The sequence below is a fragment of the Phalacrocorax aristotelis genome, chromosome 1 (genome assembly GCF_949628215.1).
Source record: "Phalacrocorax aristotelis chromosome 1, bGulAri2.1, whole genome shotgun sequence".
Lineage (NCBI taxonomy): Eukaryota > Metazoa > Chordata > Aves > Suliformes > Phalacrocoracidae > Phalacrocorax > Phalacrocorax aristotelis.
Window position 1 is genome coordinate 100,225,561 of NC_134276.1, and position 9,742 is coordinate 100,235,302.

The following is a 9,742-nucleotide window of genomic DNA, read 5'->3' on the forward strand; positions in this document are numbered from 1 at the left end:
GATGCTTCAGAGGAGAACCTGGAGAGGGACACCTCTACATTTCTGCAAGAGCCTATTTCATGGGTTATGGCCATACTGTTGTGCAGCAGTTGTCATAGGGTGAACTCAGGGTCAAATTAGCTGACCACCCCAGGACCTTCCTTAGGGACAAACGCTGGCTAGCCATGTGGCTATTCCCTGGGGGAAAGCTCAGGTCTCGCTGAGCTTTAAGCACAACCTGAGGTGACCTCACCTGCCTTATCCAGAGGCCTGGCAGGCTCTGTGGCCCCAGCTGCCCCATCAGCACCCATGGCAGTGACAGGCAGGATGCCCAGGAAGGCTGCCTGAAGGCAGCGCTACCTGTTGCAAAGGCGGTTTAAAGGGAACCTGCACTCAGGCCACACAGAAGCTGTTTGCAGTGGAGGATACAGAAATAAGGGGGTTTGGAGCCTGGGGTGGCATAGGCCACAGAGTGCTTGTGGGGCTCTCACTGCACCTTCATCTTGTAGTAGAGGTAGGGCTGCTTGGACTGACAGAGACCTGGGGATAAGGATGAGCTGTAGGTCAGCCTGTTCCCCACCTCTGGATGCTGGGGGCTGCTGTACCACAGTTCTAGCAGGTTCCCTGTTTGTTTCCTCTGTACAGACATGTGCCATCAGCTCTGGAGGTCTTGGTGTAGCCCCAGGTGAGATGGTCACTATGCCTGTGATACATCTTCAGTCTTGGCTTCCAACATCTTCCAGAACAAGGAGAAGTTAGTTTCACAAGTATTTCCAAGTAGTAAATGTGTTTGGTTAGTGTATTTCATTTCAGAAATGGGATATGTTTTCCAGGCTGATAAACTCTGCAAACGTGGAAAACACTTAAAATGTTTGCAGCTGTGAATCAACCCTTGTCTTTGCACACAAATCCAGATAATTTTCTTGTTGGAAATGCTTTGTGTATTTTGATTGAAGTCATGGATAATAACTGGATTTTGTTATGATGCCACCTGAATTTTCAAACAGGATAACAACAGTAATAAAATAATCACAAACCTGATTCACAAATCTAAAAAGCAGATATAGTGCTCTCCAGATCTAAGAACAACAACAACAAAAAACCCTAAAATCCTCCTGCTAGTGGTCTGTTGAGATTTTCTTCTGAATTGCTACACAGTTGCTTATTTTCCTTTAAACAAGCAAACAACCAAAGAACAGACTGCTTCCCTAAATCAGGTTTATCGGTGTTTGTTTGTAATTCTCCATAGAAATTCAGGCCTTGTCCAGGCTTGGTGCTTGTACCAATGACTGATACTACATCATGAGAGATGAGAAAGATGAAGACAGCTGAGGAATGGATATGCTGTCAGGACTTTCTTGTGTTTAGCTACACTGGCTTGGTTTTGTTCACCTTTTCCATTAATATGAGAGACAATCTGCATTGGAACTGAAGACATGATGAAGCAAGTACATTTTTCTGTAAACATGTCATATTAAAATATAAGACTTAAACAGCTTTGTGTATTGCATGCACAACACCCCATCTCCAGCAAGGGAAAGATCTAAAACACCTTATCCTGGTTTTCATGCACTCCTAATTAATTCAAATGAGACGATGATAAGGAGCCAACATTCTCTCTTTAAAGCACTAGAATTAAAGCTATGTGTTTGTTTTGATGTTTTTTTCCCCCCACCTCCAAACACACAATTTACTTTTGATCAGATAAAACATTTCATTCATAAAGTATGTGATGTTCTGTTTTTGGTTCTCATTTTCAGCAAAATTGGGGAAGGACAGAAGCACTGAAATGAAAAAGCAGATCTTTTGTTAGAACATTTTGAAACATAAAACTTAGGGGTTTGTCCCCTAAATATTATTTTTCCTGGCTGAAACAGCAATAAGTCTGGCACAAACTCAAATCATCTCAACTAGCTTGTTCATGCATTTTTTGGCACAAGAAAATATTTAACTGAGAAAGGTCTCCAGCTCACAAAGCTCTCTTCCCTGAGAGTGCTAGCCAGGAGTGGCTGCATTTAAAAACACCTAAACTTCAGAGCCTGATATTATTGGTAAGAAGCAAGAGAAAGTAGCCTTAAAACAATTCAAAAACTTAAAATGTTATAAGTAACTTCTACTTGGGACGCTATTGAATCTCTAGCAGTGTTTTCTGTACACTGACACACATGGTTACTCAAGAGCTCAGCACTTGTTCCTGACATGCAGACTTGCCAGAGCCAAAATAGTAGGGACATTTACAATACAGTGATGTAACCTTCTCCTGCATTTTGTAAATGTGGTCATATGTTGCAAGCTTCCTTGGTTTTCAATAGTAAAGCAGCAATGTTTAGCACACAGAGTCTATGCTGTGCTGCAACATTAAAACTCTTTCCTAGCAGCTCAGCTGGTATTTCATAACTTGGTGGAGAACTCTGTGTTCACATAGTTATCACCCATGACTTAATTTGGGTACAACTTGCTGTTCCTCTATTTATTTTTGCAAAGAAGGCTGACCAGCACTGCTCGTCTTCTTCTGTAATAGATGGAGGCTTCATGTCCAATCCTGAAAGCAAAAGGAGCCACTGCTTTCCCAGGGCCATGAGGACTGTCCCAGCCATGGCCAAAACTTCACGTGTCCCACAAAGGCAGAACAGGGCAAAGTATCCACAAGGACACCTTACGTGCATCTTCATGCTGCTTCTGCACTCTAATGTGGCAGCCAAGAGGAAAGCTGGAGCTATTTTAACTTTGAGCTTGTCTACATGGGAAAATTAATCAGAAGAGCAACAGTGCAATAGTCCCGTGTCTTCCCCTGGCTTGGTTTCTCCCAGTCTGGGAGCAGGGTTATTCCAGAATGCAGACCCCACTTGACGTTCAATCCCTGTTTTATGAAAGCATGGTTCTCCCCTGCAGACAGGGCCCTGCATACTGCTCTGCACAGTCCTCAGAGAGTTCTGGGAGCATGGAGCAGCTGAAGGCAATGCCTCTCTCTCCCCTCTCCTCCCTTTGTGCCCCCTGCGCCAGCTTGCAAGGATGGGCAGGTGTGAGCTGGAGTGGGCATGCGGAGAGCTCACAGCTGGGTGGGGAGCGGAGGGGATGGCCATCCGGGAATGATAATGCGCTCTGGGTATTTCCTGGGCTGTGCCGCTGGAGCTGCTCTGATTTATAGCCAGGCCAAAGAGGCCTGCTAAGAAGCGGCTCTCGTATTTCTTTTACCGCCCACACACAGGAACAAGGAACAATAAGGATCTTGACCCACTTTCCGCTCACATTCCCGGCCCCTTCCAAGTTGTCTGGAAGTGGGGGAAAAAACGTTGTGGTAAAAGAGAAGTCAAGTGGTGGCAGCTGGGACAGGGAAGGTCTTTGCCAGGCTGAGGACAAGGCAGAAGCCATGTCCCCCCTTTTCCCTGTCTTGTTTTAGTGTTTGCAGATCTCCAGCTGGATGGCTGGGTGGAAGAGTCCAGGCTAGCCTGGTGACTTAAAACCAAAGCAAAACAAGGGCCTCTATGAGTAATTTGAGAACTGGCTGTCTGCACAGACTTCTTATACCGACTATTGCTAGACCTCTCCCACCTTGCAGACACAACTCCTGACCAAGACCCCCACAGATGAAGCAGCACCTTTAAACCTGACACAGCTCCCCACCACCATGCAGGGTCTCAGGCCTCAGATTAGGGCAGGGCCCTCTATAAAATGTCTGGCTTAACATTTCCAACCCTCTGAGGAGGTGCCGAGGCATGAATTTTACAGACTTCCTGTCTCAGCACAGCAAACTTTCCTCATGTAGTTGGGTGAAGGCAGTATCAGAAAATGGACAGCCACTGTCAGCATCTGTCCTTGTTGCCATGCCGCAACCCTGAGATATCAGTGAGAAAGATTAGTTGGGCCTTTATGAACAGAAGACTGAGATATACGATAACTGAGGCTGGCTGGGACCTCTTGTGCAACCCCCTGCTCAAAGCAGGGCCAACTTAGGTGTTACATTAGATGAATAAGGAGGCATTACCTGTTGATGGTAATGAAGCATTTATAGTGAGAGTTACACACTGTAGGCACTTTGTGCTATCACAGGGTGAAAGAGGAGGTAAAACCAAACTGAACAAACCCTAGACAGTTTGGCTTGTGTGGATGTTGTAAATGTCTCCTGCCGGTCCCCTGCAGCTCCATTAGTGAGAAGAAGAAACTGTAGAAATGCAGCTGCAGTGGCCAGTTCCTTGTCTGAGCCACATTTAAACTCTGTTTCTGGAGAGCACCTTATGGGAAGAGCTTCCAACACCACCTCTACTGCTGCACTGGAGACTTGCAAGAGCAGCAGAATTTCACTAAAATCTCATTTCAGCTGGATCCTCTGCAAATCAAGTGGATGGAAACACAGGGACAGTAATTGGCATGGAGCAGCAGCTCGGCTGCGCTAATGACTGAGAATACTGTGGGAGATATTAAGGGGCTGCTGTTAAGGTACTACTAATAATTTTCAGAATAATTTCCATTCCTATTCTTCCCCTGATGGTCTGAAACTGCTGTGGGTCCTTTTAAAGCCATTTTGTGTGCTAATAGTTTATTGTTTTATTTGATAGGTTGCTTAGGGATAGCTAGGCAGCTCATGTGTTTTATTCTCCCCCCCCCCCTCCTTAGATAGTGAGAGCATTTTAATATTTCTTGGAGAAAAATTGATGTAATAAAATATGAACATCTTGGGCCCAATCATGCTGCAGTGGAAAGCTTTGCCCTGCGAGGCCGTTTTGTGCTGGCTTTTCCGGTTGCTGCGCTCTGCAGGGATCTGGCAGCACCACCAGTGCTCCAGCTTCTGGTAAACATCTTCTTGCTTCAACTTGTGGAAAGGTTCACTCATTTAGGAAGGGAAGATAGAGCATATATGGACCTCTGTGGTCTCCACCGATGGGTTTTTTTGAATGAGTCATTGGACACAGCTGACCTGGGTAAAGTCACACAAAGATGGCTAAAATTGCCCACACACTGGGGTTACCACTAACAAGTGTAATTTTGGACTGTGGGCTTCAAGGTTTGGTAAACATACAGGCGATAGCAATACCACCACTGAGAAGTAATTGTACCAACCCACTGGAGAGGTGTGGTGGTTGTGACTTAGCAGCAGGCACCATGAGACCAAACAGCATTTGACTGAGTGCAGGTAAGGTCTGCACAAGGGTCCTCCAAGGGAAATGGCAAATCCACCATTTCTGAGGCTGGATCAGGCAGAGAAATGGGGAGCACTGTGCAGGCGCTGGCCTTGCTGGTGGCTCTCACTGCTCCTTGCTAGCAGGAATCTCCTTCCCTCACAAAGCACGAGCCATGGATTGGGGACTTAATCACAGTGCTGGGCTCTAGCTGGGGATTTTAGAGATTGCTTAAAAATGTGTAATTGGAAAGTGCTCATGCATATGAAAGAGAGAAGGAGGGATCTGTGAACTCTGGAAGGCATTGCCTGTGGAAAAGATATATCCTGAGCCTTGAGATCTTGGCAAAGCCCCTTTAGGAGAAAGTGGAATTTTCCCTGCATAAACAACAATGCCCATATTTGTTTAAAAAAAAAAAAAAGCTGGGAAGCCAGCAGACATAGAGTCCTGATGAGGAAGAAAAGGAGCGTTGTGCCCAGGACATTGGGGGAACTGTTCAAAACCAGTTCATCCTCACGCAGAAACTGTCCCTACTGGCTGCGGGGCAAGCAGAGCACAAGACAGGGGGTTTGGGACCCAGCCCTGACTTCAGCAAGAGACGTGGGTTCTTGGCATCTCCCAGGGGCTGGCACTCGAGATGGGGAAAAAACGAACAAACAGGTCTGTTCAAAGACATGTAGGAGGAATTATATTTCTTTTGGAAGAACTCCTCTTCCTCCGCAGGGCAAAAAGCACCCTGTAAGAGAACGAAAACTCCCTGTGAATGGGAGGAAGCTAAATGGAAGAACTGCATCTGCTAGATTGCTCTTTGCCTTCTGTTAGGGGGGGGAAAAAAAGAAGGGGAGAAAAAGAAAAAGACTGATTCAAGATTCAACGGGCCAAAGAGAGGCAGCGCAAGTGGGGACAGGTCTCCTTAGCCTAATAATCAGGCATCTAGCTGAAGAAGAGAGGGAGTTCTGGTCTCTGCACCTGAGGCTGAGTTTTAACCTGCAACCATTTAATGGAAAACACTCTCCTCCTTTTCTGCACTTCACGCAGAGGGCCAAGGTGGGAGATGGGTGCTGGGAACCCTACTGTGGCAGAGTGATCCCACCCCAGACCTCGCCATGCAGGCGACCAAGTTTTACATGAAGTGGAGTGGGAGCCATCGCTCCACCACCATCCCTCTTGGCCGTGCTTCAGGAAGGTGATTCCAGCCCTGGTTTTCTGGAAAGGAAGGCTATGGCCACAAGCTTTCCAGAGGGATTACAGGTTTTAGCCCCTGTGTGTCACCTTTAACCCCACATGTGCATACCTGGGATGGGGCTAGGAGAGCAGGGTTAGCCAGCCCTGATACACGGCAGGGCTGGCCTGGGAGGGATTCACCACTCACTATGATGGCTCCCTCCACTTACAAACCACATACTCCTGGCTCACCTTGCCCACTTCTCTCTGGGTTCTGGGTTTCCCTCCGCAGCTCAGGCACTGAAGGTTAAGTAATGCATAGACAAACCTGTTTTCTTTTGTGGTTCTGCTCACAGTGAAAGAAAATAAAGAACAAATAGTTTTTGGATATGCAGGCTTCACAGGAATTGTATCAGGATTTTTTCATTTGCTCTCTCATTTGAGGTCATGATGCAGAAAATCATGGCAAACTTTCTGTACGGGAGTCGGGGCCATGTTACTACCTATCTAGAGAGCCTCTGGGAAAAATATCTTCCAAAGAACATACCCTTTTGCATGTGCAGAGATTTCATTATACTTATTATACTTGTTAGTCATTATATTTTGTTAAGCACATCATTTACCTCATCATAAATGCCAAGAGAGATAGAGGCAGAAGAAGGAAAAGTGGTGAGATCCAATGCTTCCTCCTCAAACTGCAGAATTATCTCAAAACTATTCTATTCATAAATGAGACATCACTTGAAAATCTCAATTTGCACAGAACAGATTATTCTCTCACTGGCCAACCTATGTTATTTATTTTTAATAACTTCCCATATTGTATGGTTCCAGACTACACATCACATGGCACACTTTGCAAATGAGATACTAGATATCTTTCTCAAAGATTGTCCACCCTGGGTTGAATTTTTTATTCTTCTTGCTTACAGGCATGCCTTTTATTCCCTTTTTAGTGTTTTGAGCATTCACGTGTCTAGCATATGAAGCACTGCTGCAGTCACATGGCTGTGTGAACACAGATGGTTCAACTAATGCCCCACTTCACACAGAGAAAAAGAGAAACATGAGACACAAGATAAACTGCGATGGCCAAGATCTATCAATTCTTTACTCTGTCAAAATTCAGACCATCCTTGGAGAGGGCATCAAAAAGGCTTTCCATTAGTGCTGTGAACATGTAAATTGGTTTATAGTTCTTGATTCCTTTTCAATCTCAGGAGGCTTTTTGAGGAAAATTACAAAAATTTCCAGTGTCTGGTTGACATATATAGAGTACTGTAGTTTCAGAGCACTTTACTGAACCCTCTTGAGGGCCAGATGCTGTGTTTCCATATTGTACAAGCTGCTGCTGATCTTGTTCATTGCCGGATATGGTTCTGCATCACAAGAGTGCTAGCCCACAGCCTACTCGTGGAGAGGGAAAACCCAAAAGAGATTCAGCTGAACACCACCTTGGTGCTGCTGGTTGCATGCACAAAGGTAAGTGAATGAGTTTTATACTAGGAGAGCAGAAGCCCTGTCAGAGAGGTTCACTCATTAAGTGTTTTACCTGGGGCCACCCAGAAACCAGTGGAAGAGCTGGGAACTGAAAACAGAAGGAGGACTGAATCCTGCAGCAGCCCTCCTGGTCCTTAGCATAATAACAGCCACCTTGGCCTGCCAAAAAAAAAAAAAAAAAAAAAAACACCAAAAAAGTGGAAGGTACCATGAGGAAGAGAGCTTTGTTTTGCTGCTGAGCAAAACCTTGGTGTATCCTTACCTCAGACCATGGGTGAGGTCCTGGTCTCCAATATTTGAGGATAAGTCAGCAAAGAGTGGCCAAGGGGGCTCCTTATAAGCCAGACAAGGCAAGAAGTCCTTAAGTCAGTAGTAAAAGAAAGGTGCAGCGTGTCCCCTCCAACAGGCCGAACACTGTGGGGGGTACTGGTGGGTCCCATGGGGAATGGACCAGCAGAGAGTGGCCAGGTTTACTCAATCCCCCTGCCACCGGTGGAGCTATAGTACTGGGATGTGATCCATCATCCGCCCCATTTCTCATGCTCCTAACCTGTACCTGATGGTGGCCGACAGCTAAGACCTAAGGCGAGTGTAAGAATAGGGTGCAGCAGACAGATGTTTCCCAGAAGAGCCTCCTGGACATCGAGTGTTTGTGGCTCACAGATTTCCCAGCCTGAAGGCAGTGTTTTACTTAGGATGGGATTCTACCTTTTTTTGAATTAAAAATAAAAAACCAACCCCAAACCCAGAGGAAAGAAGGCTTTGAAGTCGAACTTTGTTATTAGAGGTGACATGCCAATCATGGGTAGGTGCCAACTGTAAGACTTTATTTTGACTGCTGCCTCATGAGGAAAGCTGGCAGCTGGACGGGCAAGGAGGCATGTCCTGAAGGAGGTGAAGAATTCAGCCAGACTGCTTTCAACAGCCTCTTTGATGCTGGGTGGCTGAGAAAACAGAGTGGTGTTTTCTGTGTGTGCTGCAACAAAATATCCTTTAATAATTGTCTTCTGGGTCACATTGGGTTACAGCCTGGACTGCTGCATTGACCTAACTCAGTGCAGGATACGAGGTTCTGCTCCTGAAAGACGCACTAACGTGGGTTGCATGTATTGGAATGCTTTGTTACTTCTGCTATCACGCAATTTCTTTTTCTGCTGAGGGAAGAAAACAACCAACTTCCTTTTAGTCTCTAGGCTGAAGCCAATACTGATCAGTAACAAAAGTGGCAACTAAACTTTCGGTCTAAATGAGGAAGCAGGGAAAATGGATTGAAAATGAAACTTGTACAGGTTGAGAGTATGATTAGAGTTTTGCAGTCAATACATGAGAAAGACACCCAGAGGAAAAAATACATTAATTGTCACAGGCCATACATTATTTCCTGCAGAATAAGGTATCTCCCTTCATTAGGACCACAGCTCAAAGGCAGGTCATTTGAGTTGGTAAAATGTAGCACTACCTTTTTAAGAGTGTTACCCAAAGCCCAGGAGAGCTTGCCGATTTGAGGGTTTTGTGTTTTTTTTTCTTTTTTTTTCCCTGGCTCAGCTCAGGAGATTGCAAGGTCTTTATGCCCTTACATCCTCTCCATCGTTAGTGTGAGGCCAGTCTGTGGGCCAGCACCCACTGAGATGCATCTAGGCCTGCAACAGTGGCTGATGGATGGATCGATGGACGGACAGATGGGAAGAAGGGGGAGGCTTCTTTTCCTTCACAGGGACAAAGAAAAGTAAGGCTGAAGGACAGTGTCTGCAAACGTTCAGAGAAAACCATGGCCATACTGCAAGACGCGTGCCTACCCTTTCAGCTCTACCCATTCAGAAAATCAGATTCTCAGAAAACCTCATCCTTTTTCTCCAAGGTTTTAACATGCTGCCAAGCCAGGGTGACTACAGCAAAAGCAACATCAAGACATGGCCTCAGTTTGGTAGAAAGACAGACCAAAAAGTCTAGGGGAAGTACTATTTTTTTAATAACTATATTTT